At 34.8% G+C, this 17,996-nt stretch overlaps 1 long non-coding RNA gene across 1 annotated transcript in view; it reads left to right on the plus strand.

Annotated features, from left to right (window-relative positions):
• The window catches only part of LOC139160960 (uncharacterized), a 42,586-nt gene that overhangs the window by 23,138 nt on the left and 1,452 nt on the right, over nt 1-17,996 (plus strand). The window lies entirely within an intron of this gene.

Here is a 17,996-nt window from a genome sequence, read left to right on the forward strand (position 1 = left end):
GAATTTTCAGGAGGCTTCTACCAGAGAGCCCGGCAGAACAATTACTAATAATTATTTTCATTTCTAAAAGTGACATATTTTGGTTTCTTAAAAGAAACACACTTTATTGAATATTTTCTATTCATACAGAAATTAAACAATGTAGACTTACAGAGAGAAAATATTTTGTGGCATATCCTGGCAATGTCAATATTATCATTTCTTTCTCCTCTTCTCTATAATTTTTTAATAAATGACGGATTACTTTAGTTACTTTACTGTTTTTGAAAGTAGCATTTATTGAATACATAAAATGAAATAGCTACAAAATCTAGAAGAATTCTGTTGAATTTTTCTTTGTGCTTGATTCGGTTCGTAAGATCTGGCTCTTTTTTTAAAAAGTCTGTGCTAAAAGCATGAACCAATGTTTCTTGTAAACACAAAGCCTATAAGTTTTTGCTGTATTTTGATTCAGAATAGATTATTTTAAAATGAGAGAGGATGTTCTTCCAAGATTTGTTTCCTTAAATGTCAGTGATGGTTTTGAGAAAACACTTTATTTCATGTAAAAATGTGGGGAATAAAAATGATATTAGGAAAACATGGATCTGGGATGCTTCTGATATAAATCCAACTGTATTTTCATTACATGGTACCAGGGAATTAGATACAACCACTGCATACTGGATGTATCACTGTGTTCCACTTTCAAAATATCACTGACAATCAAACTATAATGGAAAGAAGACAACTGTCTTTTTCTAAGACATTATGTGCTTATTCTTCAGTACAGCTAGAGTGTTTGTGCAAATCTTTGCTGACTTTGATGAAGTTTCCAAATCACCCAAACTAATATTTGATAATGTGAGAATAGAATAGAGTTCCCCAGTCTTTCCAGCTTTGTGGCCTAGCCCATAGGGAGGATGATGGTCTGTGTGAGCAGTGAGCATGTACAACTCTATTTGTATGAGTGGCAAGCACATGTGCCTGCTGCTTGCATAATTGGAGCATGTATGCATGTGCTCACCCACTGCTAGTGCAAGTGGAGATGCATGTTTCACTCACCTGCCACTTCCGCGGCATGGTTTTGAATGACTCAAGACCCCATAGTAGACTGCAGGCCAGGGGTTGGGGACCCCCTATAATAGAGGGAGACTTTTCCTCTATAATCACAATATTATAAAAAAATAACTTTTTTTCATTGCACCCTTGGGATAAAAAGAACAATATTGTTGATTGGGGTGACGCAGCAGGTAGAGTGCTATACTGCAGGCCACTGAAGCTGATTGTAGATCTGTAGGTCAGCGGTTCAAATCTCATCACAGGCTCAAGGTTGACTCAGCCTTCCATCCTTCCGAGGTGGATAAAATGAGGACCCAGATTGTGGGGGCAATAGGCTGGCTCTGTTAAACAGTGCTATTGCTAACATGTTGTGAGCCGCCCTGAGTCTGAGGAGAAGGACGGCATAAAAATCAAATGAATGAATGAATGAATGAATGAATGAATAAACAAACTAACTAACTAACTAACTAACTAACTAACTAACTAACTAACTAACTAACTAACTAACTCTGAAGGCTCCACTTTGCTACTATTTGACTATACATTTCAAGATGACCCAGTCCTTAATTTTTCTATATGAGAGGGAAATCAAGCTTCTAGTGTGACACCTTGCATCAAATTGAGCCTTATACTGTGCATTTGTGTTTGAGTAGCATTGTCCATATGTAATGTTTTAACACTTAGGGCTTCAACCCATATTTGTATAAGTGTGTCGGTGTGTGTTGGGAAGGGCTGACATTTCATAACTGAATTTAACATTTTCCCTATTCTATCTACCTTCCAGATGCTTATTAGTGAGTTCTTAGAAGTAAAATGTTGATCATCTATGCTTGCTGGATTACTTTGTCTTTGTTTTTGAATTCCCTGGTTGGTCAGTTGAAAAATGTAATTGGCATATGTTGTTAATAACCTTGGGATTTTCAGATCACCAGAAATGAAGATACAGTGGGACCTCTAGTTAAGAACACCTCTACTTAAGAACTTTTCTAGATAAGACCCGAGTGTTTCAAGATTGTTTTGCCTCTACATAAGAACCGTTTTCTACTTAAGAAGCCGAGCCCGGAAAAATTTCCCAGGAAATTTGAGAGCAACATGAAGGCCTGGCCAGTTTCCTGTCATTTCCTCTTTAATCCCGGCCATCTTGGGCTTTTCTGGGCTGCCAGAGGAGCCTTTCGGTGCCGCTTAAGGAGGCTTTGGCAGCCCAGAGCGAACTGAGCATTTTTCTTTCTCTGGGCGCCGCCTCAGAGTCCCTCTCTTTGTTTTAAGTTTTAAAGTTTTGGATTTTTTTTTTAGTCCCCTCACCTCACCTTCTTCCTTTGGCAGCGACTGTCCTCCTCCTCTTCTTCTTCCTCCTCTTCCCATCCAAATTCCGAGCTTTTATTTCTTTCCTAATACACATTACAGTATTTGCTTTTTTCCTATTGGAAAAATTGCTTCTACTTAAGAATTTTTCTACTTAAGAACCTGGTCATGGAACGAATTAAGTTCTTAAGTAGAGGTACCACTGTAATTAAAATCAGCTCATAACTAGTTGTTGAGGGATTGAGGAGATATAAGTGGAATGAAAACTGCTACGCTAAGGTGTCATATTCAGTTGCCTTTTTTCTGTCTTTGACATTAATTAGAGTTGGCAGAATTAGGCAGAGCCAAACTGGTTTGCTCTTCATCTTTTAGTTCTTCTGTAATTTGAAAAAAATCACCTATTTAATTTTTAAAAAGCAGCATACAAGAGGCTCATTCTATCAGATTTCCAAGGTACCATTATGATTAAAGTATTTAATTTCATGATATGGGGCATCCATAGAAGCAAAAATAATCTATAATTGTTTAATAATTGTTCCAGTCTTTTTATAGGGAATGCCAGATGGAAGCAGTGACTAAATTAGGGCTTCCGGTTTGGTGGAGATCGCGGCGAGACGTGTCTGGCAGGGCTCTGCCAGGCGAATCTCTTCTACCCCCTCCGAAGGTCGCAATTGCGATCGGATCGGGCCCGGATGGCCCGATCCATGAACAGGGGGCTCTCCTCTGCCCGAGGACCCTTCGCCAGGACTCCAGAGGCAGCGGTTCGCCCCGCAGCTTCGGAGACGGGAGAACCGCTCCTCTTTGCTTAAGAGGACCGGCCAGCGCTTTCTCCCCTCACTCAGCGGGAAGAATAAAAGCAAAGAAGTGAAAGTAAAAATATCTACATCTACATAGAAAAAGAATATAGCAGAGAAAGGACTTAAGGTAAAAATCTCCATTGTGTTTCGTTTTTTAAGTCAGAAGATCGTAAAACTTTTAAGTAAAAGTTTTTTTTTCAGGGCGAAAGTGAAAGTTTTTTCTTGTTTAAACCCATCCGCAAATAACAGCCGGACCTAATTCTTTTCTTCACTTTTACTTTTCCATTTTGAACGTGAGCTTGGGAATCTACAAAATAATTTTCTGACTTTATGCTTTAACAAAATAGTTTAAATTTGATATGACTATTTAGAAAATTTTAACTGCTGAAGAAAATTTCTAGAGATGAACAGAATCTGTTCTTGATAGACTTTTAAAATCATAATCTTCTGGACTTAATTTTTGAAGCGGAGGAACACAGTCTTGCTGCCTTTTTTTTTTCTTGCTGCCTATTTTCACAACATGAATAACTTAATAATCATGAATTAAATGGAACCTAGAAGAGATTGAAATCACTTCTTTCTTGGTTTACTTATTGTTGGATTAACCTATTTGGAATACTTGCTGAGCCTTTTGGACTATTTGCTGACACCTTTTGGATTATTGCTGACACCTTTTGGATTATTTGCTGAGAACTCTTTGGTTTAACATCTGCCTGCTGCACGAAAATTAACTTGACTCCATCTTGGGATCTCTTTCTTTGTTCTTTGCTCCTGTCTTGAATTTGGAAAATAAACTGACTCCATCTTGAACACAAGCAAGCTTTGGAATTGCTTTACTCCTTGAATTTTGAATTGAAATCAAACATAACTTTACCCTTTCAGATTTGGATCTTCATTTCTACTTCCTAGCAAAATTACAGGATTTATAAGAAGAACTTAAGTATACAATACTGTTATTGTGTCTTTGAATAATTATCTGGTTTTTTCCCTGATTTTTCTTTGACTTTCTTCCTTACATTTTTATTACTAGAAGAAGTTTGGTTTGAACTATATGCATTGTTAATAAGCCTTGGGTTCCTGCTCTATTCTAAATAGCTGAACTAAAATACCACCCTCCTTCTTTTTCTTTTTGAACAATTCTTTTTACTTCACTTTTTCCCCTTTTCTTTTTTTCTTCCCTCCTCCTAAAGTCTTTTCTTCCAAAAACTTTTTTTTTCTTCTCTTTCTTTGTCTTCTATATACAGTTGATATTCCTTCTCTTCTTTCATTTTCTGTCCTCCTTTTACTTGAAAAGGCTAATACTTGTTTTTTTTTCCCCTGTGGCACTAAACAATAATATTTCTTTTTTCTCTTCTTCTTTTGAACTTTGTTATTAATTGAATTGCTATTGAATTGGTATAATCATATTATAAGGGAAACAAAATATATTGAATAGATTTGGAATTTATAGTAATTTCTTTTCCTTTTCACTATATATAAAATTGAAACTAACCTTAAAATTTGAAATAGTGGATTCTAATTTGATAATGTCCCACACCTCAACTTTTGTTAAAACAACAAAGAAACAAACAACACCAACTACCCTATCTCCACAAGTGTCACCGCATTCTTCTCCTTCGCATCAAGTGCTAACCATGTCTACCAAAGACAAAGACAAAGACAAAACAATGCAGTCCAATATTGCAACTATTCATGAGACTTTGAATGCTTTGAAGGACTTTATGGTCAAATCACAAGAAGATGCCACTCAACAAAGAGAGGCCATAAAGGAGGAGGCAACACAACAAAGAGAAGCCATAAAGGAGGAGGCAACACAACAAAGAGAAGCCATAAAAGCTGACTTGGCAGAATTTAAAGTGGAGATGGCTCAAATGAAAGCTGATATGGGCGAGATGAAAGATCAGATAAAGCAGATTCAACAAACTCTTCAAGAAAGTGATGACCGAGTTAAAAAAGTTGAAGAGCAAGCTGACAAAAATGAGAAAAGAATGGAGTATCTTGAAGGGAGAGCTGATGAAAGATACAAAAAATATGATGAATCTATCATCCAGCTGGAGATGCAACGAGCTTCGTACGGACTTCGATTTCAGAATATAAAAGAGGAAAAAGATGAAGACTTAAAAACGACTATGGCGGAAATCATTGGAGGTATACTTCAAGAGGACCCCATGGCTTTACAGAAAGAAATCGATGAAGTATACCGAATCTCGAATAGCTATATCCGTCGACACAACCTCCCAAGAGAGATACATATTAAATTTACAAGAAAGGCGTTGCGAGACGAGATACTTCTTTACTCAAGAAACTCCCCGCCCCAACGACATGGTGTAGAAATAAAGATATTAAAACAAGTTCCAAGAAGTGTCAGAGAAAACAGAAGAGATTACCACTTTTTAACCAAAATATTGATTAAAGAAAATATCACTTACCGTTGGCTTATTCCACAAGGACTTTCTCTGACATGGCGCTCTACAAGGTACAAACTGGAAAACGTAGATCAAGCTATGTTCTTTCTTGAACAGAGTGGTTTGGGCCACTCCGACCATGCAAGTAAGCAACTAGTGGTCCAATTACAACCAGCTCAACAGCAACCAGGGGAAAAATCACTAATTCAGCAAGAAGAAAACCTGGGGGCAACTGCCCAAGTAATAGAGCAGGACCAAGGCTCTAGAAGAGTTCAACCTCAGCGAGAAACCAAAAAACCTATTAAATGACAACGAATAAAGACTTGAAAATCTTTTCCGTAAATGTCAATGGACTTAACGAACCAAGAAAAAGGAAGCAAATTTTTTCCAAAATCAGAAACCAAAATGTTCAGATTGCAATACTACAAGAAGTTCATATTAAAAAAGATAACCAAAAATTACTGTTGAATCCCAAAATTGGAAAAATGTATGCTGCATTAGCAGACCAAAAAAAAAGAGGTGTAGTGATGTATGTCAAGAATTCTATAAATTCCAAACAAATATATAAGGATAAAGAGGGTAGGATATTGATTGTACAAGTAGACATTGAACCCAGACCTCTAGTGGTTGTTTCTATTTACGCCCCCAATGAAGACCAAATGACATTCTATAAAAATTTACACCAAATAATAACAGATTTAGCTATTGATAACCTATTGATAATAGGTGATTTTAATGCTATCGCGAATAGACAATTAGACCACTCAGGAGGGGGAGGTAATAAAAAAAGGGGAAAAGGTAAAAAAACAAGAAGAAACTTGCTACCCAGTACTTTTCAAAAAATGAAAGCGGAACTATTATTAAACGATATTTGGAGGGAAAGACACCCTCTCAAAAGGCAATTTACCTTTTATTCCAATCCTCACAAAATTTGGACGAGAATTGACATGTTATGGGCACCAAAAACGGTGGCAGAACAAATAAGAGAAGTTGAGATAGACGTTAATACATGGGCCGATCATAATCCAATAGTGGTCTATATGACGATGAATAATAAACAGAACAATTGGCGGATGAACAGGTATATATTAAACGACAAGAAATATAAGGATTGGATTGAAAAGGAATTAAAAATATTTTTTGAAATTAATAAAACATCAGATACTACTCCACAGAACTTATGGGATACAGTTAAAGCGTACATAAGAGGTTTAACAATATCTTATACAGCAAAATACAATAAGGAAAAGAAATTAGAGTATTTACAATTAACAAACGAATTAAAACAATTAGAATCCTTATCGCAGCAACATACTAAGAATAGAGATCTAAAGACAGAAATAAACGTAATTAAACATAAAATTAGAGTTATAGAACAAAACCAACTAACTGAAAAGATTAAAAGAGCAAAGCAACAATACTTTGAATATGCAAATAAACCTGGCAGATGGCTAGCGTATAAACTTAGAAAACAGAGTCAATCAAAATTAATCCAAAAATTAGAAGATAAAGATGGTAAAATAAAATTCGATACAGAAGGTAAGGCAGACATTGTGTATAATTTTTATAAGGAATTATATGCTAAAGATCATGTCATTGAAGATGAAGTTTTTAATTATTTAGAGGCTTCAAATTTACCACAAATAACAGAAGATCAACAGGCTACCATGGATGGACCAATAACAATGGAGGAACTCCTAATAACAATTAAAAAACAGAAAAGCAACAAGGCCACAGGCCCAGATGCCATACCTGCAGAATGGTATAAGATAGATAATGAAACAATAAGAAATCATATGTTAGAAACTTTTAATTCCTGTAGACTTGACGGAAAAATCCCCAAATCTTGGTCAGAATCACTGACAACCTTAATACATAAACAGGGTACAGAACCAGAAAAAATTAAAAATTATAGGCCTATATCACTATTAAATGTAGACTATAAGATTTTTATTGCCATTTATGCAGAGAGACTCAAAGGAGTTATAAATGGAATAATACACCAAGACCAAAATGGGTTTCTTCCAGGGAGACAAATTAAAAATAATATTAGAACTGTAATAAATATACTAGAGTACTATGAACAACACCCAGATAAGATGGCATCTTTAATGTTTTTGGATGCTCAAAAAGCCTTCGACAACGTTAATTGGATATTTATAAAAATGCAATTAAATAAAATGAGATTTGGCCCAAAATTTGTTAATCTAATAGATACCATATATTCAAAACAAACAACGAATATAATACTGAATAACAGTCAATTACCAATACTTGATATAAATAAGGGAGTTCGCCAAGGATGTCCTATATCACCATTATTATTTATTATGACCCTTGAAACCTTATTAATTAAAATAAGAGCGGACCCCAGAATAAAAGGTTTAACCGTAGGAGATGAAATCTATAAACTCCAGGCCTTTGCAGATGATCTAATGTTTATAATTGAAGAACCGACTACAACAGTTCCTACTTTACTACAAACCATTGAACAATATGGAAACGTAGCAGGTTTAAAGATAAACAAAAACAAAACACATTACTTGACTAAAAATATGAACAAAACACTAGAAACTAAATTAGAAACTATTTCTGGAATAAAGACTGTAAAAAAGGTAAAATATTTAGGAATAAATTTAACAGCGAAAACAATAACATTAAAAAATGATAATTATATGAAATTGTTAGCAGAAATTAAAAAAGACTTAGCAACCTGGAACAATTTGAAAATATCTTTCTTAGGAAGAATTGCAACAATTAAGATGAATATTTTACCCAAGGTCTTATTTCTTTTTCAGACAATACCAATAAACCCAGGGGGTATCTTTCTAAAAACTTTAACCAACATAGTTAAAAAATTTATATGGCAAGGTAAAAAAGCAAGGATAAAAATGAATTGCTTAGAAGATATCAAAGAAAGAGGAGGATTTGGCCTTCCAAATTGGAAATTATACTATCAGGCCGCCGCACTAACATGGCTTAGAGATTGGATAATCTTAGATAATAAAAGAACACTTGAACTAGAAGGACATGATTTAATGCTTGGATGGCACGCATTTTTATGGTATGATAAGGACAAAAACCATTCATACTTTAAAAGGCATACATTAAGGAAATACTTACTAGAAGTATGGAAAGATATAAAGAAGAATCATTTCTTAAGCATCCCAGATTGGTTAGCTCCCTTAGAAGCAATAACGCATCCAAAGTCTATAAAGGACAAGAAAATGATTCATAGATATAAAGAACTATTAAATGATCAGATGAAGCTTAAATCTAGAATCGAACTACAAGAAGAAGGGATAATAATAGATTGGTGGCACTATGCCCAGATCCGATCTAGATATCAGAAGGATAAAACTCTCTACATTTTTAATAAAAGTAAGAATTCTTTAACTACCTTAATAACCACTAACTCTACAAAAATGATAGGGAAAATATATAAACTACTTATTGCTCATAAAAATATAGAGTTGACTCTAAAAGATACTATGATAAGATGGTGTAGAAATATTGGTAAGGAAATAGATATAGACACATGGGAGAAAGTGTGGATTAATAATTGGAAAATGACTAAATCAGTTTCCTTAAAAGAAAACCAAATCAAAATGTTCTATAGATGGCATCTCCCACCAAATAGGATAGCAAAAATGTTTCCTAAAACATCCCCAATATGTTGGAAATGTAAGAAGGATATAGGAACTTACTATCATCAATGGTGGACATGTAGCAAAGCAAAACTATATTGGAAGATGATTGAAAAAATATTAAAAGAAATAATAAAACAAGATATAGATAATACCCCGGAATTTTATTTATTAGGTGTCACAACCCAGATCTATAAGAAAGAAATTTTTTATTTAATCATACATATATTAACTGCGGCTAGAATAATATATGCGCAAAACTGGAAAGGGGAGGAAATCCCCAAGGAAGAAGAGGTTATAGCTAAGATATTAGATTGCGCTGAAATGGATATGATGACAAGAAGATTAAACGATCAAGAGGATACTAAATTTTACGAAACATGGAACAACGTTTACAAATGGATAGATAAGAAAAAATAAGATATATCTTTAGTGGTTGTTTTTTCTTTCTTTTTATTTTGTATTAGTTTTTATCTAGATGATAATAATAGTAATATTAGTTTAAAAGGATTTTTTGACGATTACGATATAGCTATGTATGTATAAGTATAAACAATATATTAAGATTTTTGAAGTATAATAGTTGAATTTAGTCTTACTGTTTAGATTGAAGATTTAACACTATTTTATTATAGTAATTAGGATTATATTAAAGATATCTTTCTTTTCTGGTAATTATGTTATTACTAACCTTAATACCCACATTAAGATTTGTAAACTTCAACCCAAATTTATTAATCTTTTCTTTTTTTTTTTTTCTTTTTTTATAATAGTTAACACATATGTATTCTTTTTCTATATTTGAATTTATACTTTCATAAGAAGCGGGGGAAATACACCCCCACTTTATGTTCATTGTTTGTTTGTATTTGTTTGTCTTTTTATGAAAAATAATAAAAAAATTGAAAAAAAAAAAGGAAGCAGTGACTAAATTATGTTGCATGTTTGTCTACATGGGTCCATGTATATGCATAAGTAGGAAGAGGGGTACAGGTATTTATGGAGGACTTAGTGAAAGCACTTATATATTTAAAACATGGATTATCATGTCACATGAGTGCTTAAGAAAGTGCTACAGTAGGGCCTCAGAATGCATGCTTAATTGGTTCGGGGTGGCACAACAAGTAATAAAAAGGATGAGTAGCAAATAAACCAAGTGATTTACCATGTGACTACCATAGAATGGACTTCTTATCTGTCCCTTTTTCTATGTCAGTGACCTTTCCAGCTGGTCATTTTCCTGTCTGCTCTCTGTGGCTGTCCCTCACTTCTTTTTGCAGCATGCTGAGTGATGAGTAGCATGACAATATATTGACTTCAGAATGTGTCGAGTACCAAATTCAATGAGTTTAAAAGCAGTCAAGTACCAAAGTGCCCCTATACAGTGAACCCTCGATCATCGCGAGGGTTCCGTTCCAGGACCCCAAGCGATGATCGATTTTTTGCGAAGTAGCGGTGCGGAAGTAAAAACACCATCTGCGCATGTGCAGATGGTGTTTTTACTTCCACCGCCGCCCGCCCTTCGCCCGCCCACCCCGTTGCTCGCGCCTGGGGTTTCCTGGGGAGCGGAGCCGGGGTGTCCCCAAGCGCGCGCGCATTGCTGGGGCCGCTTCCCAGCTGGGGAGCGAAGCCGGGGGTTCTCCAAGCGCGCGCGCGTTGCTGGGGCCGCTCCCCAGCTGGGGAGCGGATCTGGGGTTTCCCCAAGCGCGCGCGCGTTGCTGGGGCCGCTCCCCAGCTGGGGAGCGGATCTGGGGTTTCCCCAAGCGCGCGCGCGTTGCTGGGGCCGCTCCCCAGCTGGGGAGCGAAGCCGGGGGTTCTCCAAGCGCGCGTCATTATTTATATCAAATAACTTAAGGCCTTAATCAACTCTAATGTAATGAATTTATATGAATAAGCTTATTGACTTTACTATTTAATATATTATATATTATATTTAATATAACAAGACATTAACTGCTATTATTAATCTTTTGTATATATTAATTGATAATTATTGTCTTTCTGTAAAAAAAAAAAAAAAAACTTAGATATAAGAATATTTGAATATATTATTAACTCTGCAAGTATTAACACTAAACTATAAAACTTGTACTGGGTATTTAATAGAAATAGAACAATAGAAATAGAAATATAAGATAAGATAAGATATATCTGCAACAATATTCTGAATTAATCTATATATATTACTCTGTCTTTGTTAATTAGTTATCGGTCAATAGTAAATGACATCTTATTTAGAAGCTTATTATAATTAAGATAAGGTAGTATTTACACTGTAACAGTTATATACTTTGTTTAACTTACATATATATACTTACTTAATAATTAATTAGTTCATAACCTGTTTGAACTCATTCCTTTTATCTTCCCCTACGTATTTATACTCTCTAGAGGGAAGAATTATTCTTAAATTTTCAAGGTTCAATATTGAGTCCAACAGGAATTGTTATCCTAATTACATATTACTTAAAATATACTGTTTTACTTTATTGATACCAAAATCTGGATCAGACCATCAAACAACTGTACCAGTGGGCAAATTGGTGGTCAGCTATAAAAATGACAAGCCTTTCTAATTTGTCTAGGCTAGGATCAGGGAAAAAATCAATCACCCACTCTACATCTGCGATACCAAGTCCCTCTACCCAGAGATCTCTCGACGATATGATATCTAGAGAGAGGTCTAATTCTTATAAAGATCTCCAAGCTACGCTGCTTCAAATGCAGGAGCTAATGTTGAAAAATCATCAGGATATTAAAAAAGAACTAGGTGAGGTGAGGAGTGACACAACCGAATTAAAAGAGTGGATGCAGAACATGGACAAAAAGCACGAGGCTTTTCAACAACAAATGACTAAACAAGAACAGAGGATACAGGTCTTAGAAGACAAAATAGACCAAGAGCACAAACAAATGGAAGACCTGACAGATAAATTAATCCACGCCAACAAAGATTTAGAGAACACAGTAATTCAATTAGAAAGCGAAAAAGCTAACCAATATCTCAGATTTCAAAATCTTAGGGAGGAAAAAAGTGAAGACCTACCAGATGTTATGGCCGATATCCTTTCCAAGGCTCTGGGCATTGAAAAGGATACAATGCTAAACGAAATCGATGAAGCCTATCGTATAAACACTAATTACGCAAGACGCCATAACCTCCCCAAAGAAGTTCACATCAAATTTATCAAAAAATCAGTCAGGGATGAAATCCTTCACAGAGCCCGGGAAGACCCTATAGAACATAAAGGAAGACAATTGGTAATATTAAAACAGGTCCCAAAACACGTCAGAGACCTTCGTAGGCCATACTCCTTTCTGTCAGCAAAACTGACCAGACACAATATAAATTTCAGATGGCTGGTCCCAGAGGGTATGCTGGTGACCTGGCAAGATAGGAAAATAAAAATTGACTCTGTCGAAAAAGCTGAAGAATTTTTCGACAAAAATTTCTCTACCGACCGAACTCCTGAAAATCAAGACGATACTGGAACAATGACCCTCCCTTCCACTAGTGTACAACCAATAGAACAGAGCCCAACAAGTTTAGAAAGAACGCAGGCTACTGATAAACTAACTTTAGGCAACAATGGCTATACAGGATACCCAAAAGAAACTAGAAGCACAAGGGCAACAAGACCCAAGTACAGATAACTTAAACTTGGCACAAGGAAAATTAAACAAAGGAATTGAACTATATTCAATTAACATAAATGGCCTAAATGCACCAAAAAAAAGAAGCCAAACTTTAAATAAAATTGCTAAATTAAACTGCGACATTATTGCATTGCAAGAAGTGCACATTAAAAAAAAATTTGAGCACTTACTCAAAAGGAATAAACTTGGAAATCTGTTTACGTCGCTTGCTGGGGAAAAAAAGAGGGGTGTAATATGTTATATCAATCCTAATATTCAAGCCGAATTGAAATATAAAGATAGAGAAGGTAGAATTTTAATCCTAGAACTTACTATAGAAAAAGACAAAATAACTTTAATAAATATTTATGCCCCGAATGAAGGCCAAGAAAATTTTTACAAAAAACTATTAATCACCATCAGAGAACATTCCTCTGAGAACATCTGCTTATTAGGTGACTTTAATGGCATAATTAGTACCGAAATGGACTATAAGAATGACAAAAAGACCAAACAAAAGAAAAGAATACTACCTAAAACTTTTTTCGATCTAATTAAAGAACTAAAATTGAAAGATAGCTGGAGGGACAGAAACCCCAAACTTAAAAAATTTACCTTTTATTCTGATAGGCATCAATCTTGGTCAAGATTGGATATGGTCTGGACGACAATAGAACTTAACACCAAAATTCACTCGATAGATATAGAACCTAATTATATTTCAGACCATAGTGCGCTCAAAGTTTGTTGGAAAGGGAATAAACAGAGTTGTAGATGGTCGCTTCAGAAATCTATTTTAAGTCAGGAAGACTTTAAGCAAAAACTTAAAACTGAAATGAACTATTTCTTCCAAGAAAACTCAAAAGAGGATACTAACCTTCAAAATGTTTGGGATACAGCCAAAGCTGTTATCAGAGGGATAGCTATTTCATTCATGGCTAGAGAATTTAAACAAAAAAAACAGAAGTTAGCTAATTTAGAAGAAGAGTATAGGGCTTTAGAAGAAGAACTCCAGAACTTCCCCACTAAAAAAGAAATCAAACAAAGTATGTTACATATTAAACACCAACTAAACTTAATCGACCAACAAAACTGGGCACAACAAATAAAAAGAACTAACCAACACAATTTTGAGAATGCCAATAAACCTAGCAAATGGCTAGCTAATAAGCTCAGGAAGCAAAAGGAAAAGAAACTGATAAACTGTTTAAAAAACAAAAATGGGGAACCATGTCATGACTTGGAAAGGAAAAAATCGATTGCTAGCGATTTCTATAGTAAACTTTATGGACATTCTGAAACTATGCAAAATAATACCCAAGACGCAAAAATTCAAGAAATCCTAGAACAGGCTAAACTCCCTAAAGTACCACAAGAAATGGTCAATATAATCAATAAACCGATTACTGAAACAGAATTAAAGGAAGTAATAAAAAATCAAAAAAACAATAAAGCTCCAGGTCCGGATGGACTCCCCACAGAACTTTATAAGGACCTTCCTAAAGAAATGGAAAAAGCCTTTTTAGAGACGTTAAATGAAGCTCTAGATAGTGGCAAAATCCCAAATTCATGGACAGAAGCAAACCTAGCGTTAATTCCAAAAAAAGATACAGACCAGACAGATATAGCTAATTATCGTCCGATCTCTCTTTTAAATGCCGATTACAAGATATTCACCTCTATCTTAGCGAACAGAATCAAAAGTTTTTTAAATTATTTTATACATCCAGATCAGAACGGTTTTCTCCCCGGGAGACAGTTAAAGAATAATATTAGAATAGTATTAGACACGCTCGAATACTACGAAGCCCATAATGAGAAACAAGTGGCGTTAATATTTCTTGACGCCCAGAAGGCCTTCGATAATGTGTCTTGGAAATTTATGATAAAACAGCTGGAATATATGGAATTTGGCCCCAAATTTATTAACGCAATAAAAGCTATCTACTCTGTCCAATCGGCCTATATAATCCTCAACGGAGATACATCATCCAAAATCTCTTTGCACAAAGGCACAAGACAAGGTTGTCCACTGTCCCCTTTACTATTCATCTTAACTCTTGAAGTACTAACAAGAATAATTAGAGACAAGGAAGACATACGGGGTCTAAACTGTAAGAAAGAAATTTATAAACTCCAAGCTTTCGCAGACGATTTGGTATTTATCCTAGAAGATCCTTTAAAATCAGGTCCTAAATTATTAGAAGTTCTGGAAGAATATGGTACAGTGGCAGGCCTCAAAATAAATAAATCTAAAACCCAAATTTTAACCAAAAACATGCGACAAGCACAAAAAGATATCTTATCTGCTAAATTAGACATTCAAATTGTCACAAAAATCAAATACCTTGGCATCATTCTAACAAATAGAGTGTCAAGCTTGAAATCAAATAATTACGATACATTACTGGATAAGATAAATAAAGACCTGTCAAAATGGAGGAATTTACAACTATCTCTCCTTGGGAGAATTGCAGCCATAAAAATGAACACTCTGCCTAAAATATTGTTTTTATTTCAAACTATCCCTATACAAGTTAAACAGGACTTTTTTACCAATTTGAATAAAATAACCAACAAATTTATCTGGCAAAACAAACGGCCTCGAATTCGACTAAAATACTTACAAGGGAAAAAAGAAGAGGGCGGTCTGGCCCTTCCAAATTGGAAGAACTACTATACTGCTGCATCGCTAGACTGGACAAGAGATTGGATGAGTTTATTAAATACTAGACTTCTTAAATTAGAAGGCCACGACCTCCATGCAGGGTGGCATTATTATCTCTGGGACGAAAAGCCGTCAACCCACAAATACTTTTCCAACCATCTGATTAGAAAATCGTTAATTGGCACCTGGAAAAAAACTAAAACTAAATTTTACAAAGGAATTCCCATGTGGTATGCTCCTTTAGAAGCCTATGTACATCCTAATCTACATAAGAATAATAATATATTAAGATATAAAGACATTTTAAACCCAAATGGGACAATTAAAACAAGATTAGAACTTGAAAATTTGGGCCAAAAAGTGGAATGGTGGGAATATCTTCAGATCCAGACCAAATTTAACAAAGACACCAAAAATTCCGGGATTACCAAAAATGCTTTGTTAGATAAGCTATGTATAGGCCCACAAGATAAGATAATCAAAAACTTCTATGGCTATTTAAATTACAATGATCTGGACTCCTTTAACCAAAAATCCAATGTTAAAAAATGGCACCTAGACCTTAAAAAAGAGATAAAAGAGGAGGAATGGCAAACACTTTGGACAAGGAACTATAAACTGACAATTGCCACCTCTTATAAAGAAAACCTGGTCAAAATGTTTTACCGTTGGCATATTACCCCAATCAAACTAACCAAAGTGAACAATAAACTTTCACCAATCTGTTGGAAATGTCAACAAGAATTGGGTACATATTTTCATTTATGGTGGGAATGCAGTAAAGCCAAACCCTATTGGGAGATGATTGGAAATTGGATTGAAGAAATATTAAATTTGACGTTCGACAAAACCCCTGAATGTTTCTTACTAGGTATAATTAGGCAAAAACTGTCAAAACCACAAGCTCATCTTATCATCCACTTAACTACCGCAGCAAGACTAACATATGCGCAGTGGTGGAAAAATGAAGATCTTCCCCCAAAAGAAGCAATACTTAGGAAAATAATGTACTGCGCAGAAATGTCGAAACTGACCCTATAAGTCAGGAACGAACCGCTAGATACATTTAACAGTTGTTGGGACCCTCTATATAAATGGTTAGAAAATATCAGAGAGACCAATTGGCTTTAAGAAGGTTTAAAACCAAAAAAAAACAAACCATGAACTGTCACAAATCCGGTATAACGTATTTCATTATCTAATATTATTACATGAGATTGTATATGTATTTAACTATCTAAACCTATCATTATTTTTTGCGAACTTTCTAACAATATATGTAAATACAACGCTGGCTTCTAACACTTTTGGATAACTTATTTGAAATATGTTAACTGAGCAAAAATATCTAGATCTAATTTTCGTTTTCAATTCAACTCCTCTGCCTATTCGCCGATACTGTCATTAGTTTTGTTTTTGTTTGTTCTGCTTGTTTTTTTTTTGTTTTTTGTTTTTTTTTGTTATCCTTTTCTTTATATATGATATGCCCCGCACTGTAACTTGTATCATATATTGTATATATCGATGTATATGTCTATATTTTAATAATAAAAAATTTAAAAAAAAAAAAAAAAAAAAAAAAGAGCACGCAACAGATTCAAACTTAATACGAACCGCACCAAACTTGACTGTAAAAAATATTATTTCAACAATCGAGTTATCGAAGCGTGGAACTCATTACCGGACTCAATTGTGTCAACCCCTAACCCCCAACACTTCTCCCTTAGACTCTCCACGATTGACCTCTCCAGGTTCCTAAGAGGTCAGTGAGGGGCATACATAAGTTCACTGGAGTGCCTTTCGTCCCCTGTCCAATTGTCTTTCCTTTCTTTCACCTATGTTATATATTCTCTTCCTTTCATGTATCCTCTCCTCTAAGTTCACTTTCACCCTCTTTTATATTAACACAAGTCTATTTTCTTCCTATGTATTTATGTATTGGACAAATGAATAAATGAAAAATAAATGAAATAAATTTCCTTAAATCAGTTTGCCTTTTCTATGTATTATCCAAAAGCAGTAACGTGGACCATCAAAGCATCTTGTTTTAGGTCAGGCCACAATCCATAACATTTTTTGAATTTGTATGCATGTTCTTGAAACTACTGATAGTTGAAGTAAATTTATCCATTATTATTAAATGTTTAACACAAGAACACCTGATTTAGTATGCCTGTAAACTGACTTTTATGGTCAGTTTCTCTAATGGCATATATGTCTACATAGTATTTTTCCGAGCTCAGACTTTGTCTGCCCCACTTGTTCTGGGAGTCTCCAGTCCCTGTACTTTGGATTGCAGTTGTTTAAACTTGTCTTTCTTGAGACAGATGACAAGTAATTCGGCCCATCAATAGCCAAGACCTGAACTTTTAGAGCCTCTAAGCTTAACACAAAACTCTTAAATTTTGTTATCCAAAGCTTGAATGGCTATAATGCTTATAGCTTTTAAGTAAAATGTGTGTTATCTAATTTAATGGCATATTGCATATTGCATGGGGCT

The sequence above is a fragment of the Erythrolamprus reginae genome, chromosome 2, assembly GCF_031021105.1.
Source record: "Erythrolamprus reginae isolate rEryReg1 chromosome 2, rEryReg1.hap1, whole genome shotgun sequence".
Lineage (NCBI taxonomy): Eukaryota > Metazoa > Chordata > Lepidosauria > Squamata > Dipsadidae > Erythrolamprus > Erythrolamprus reginae.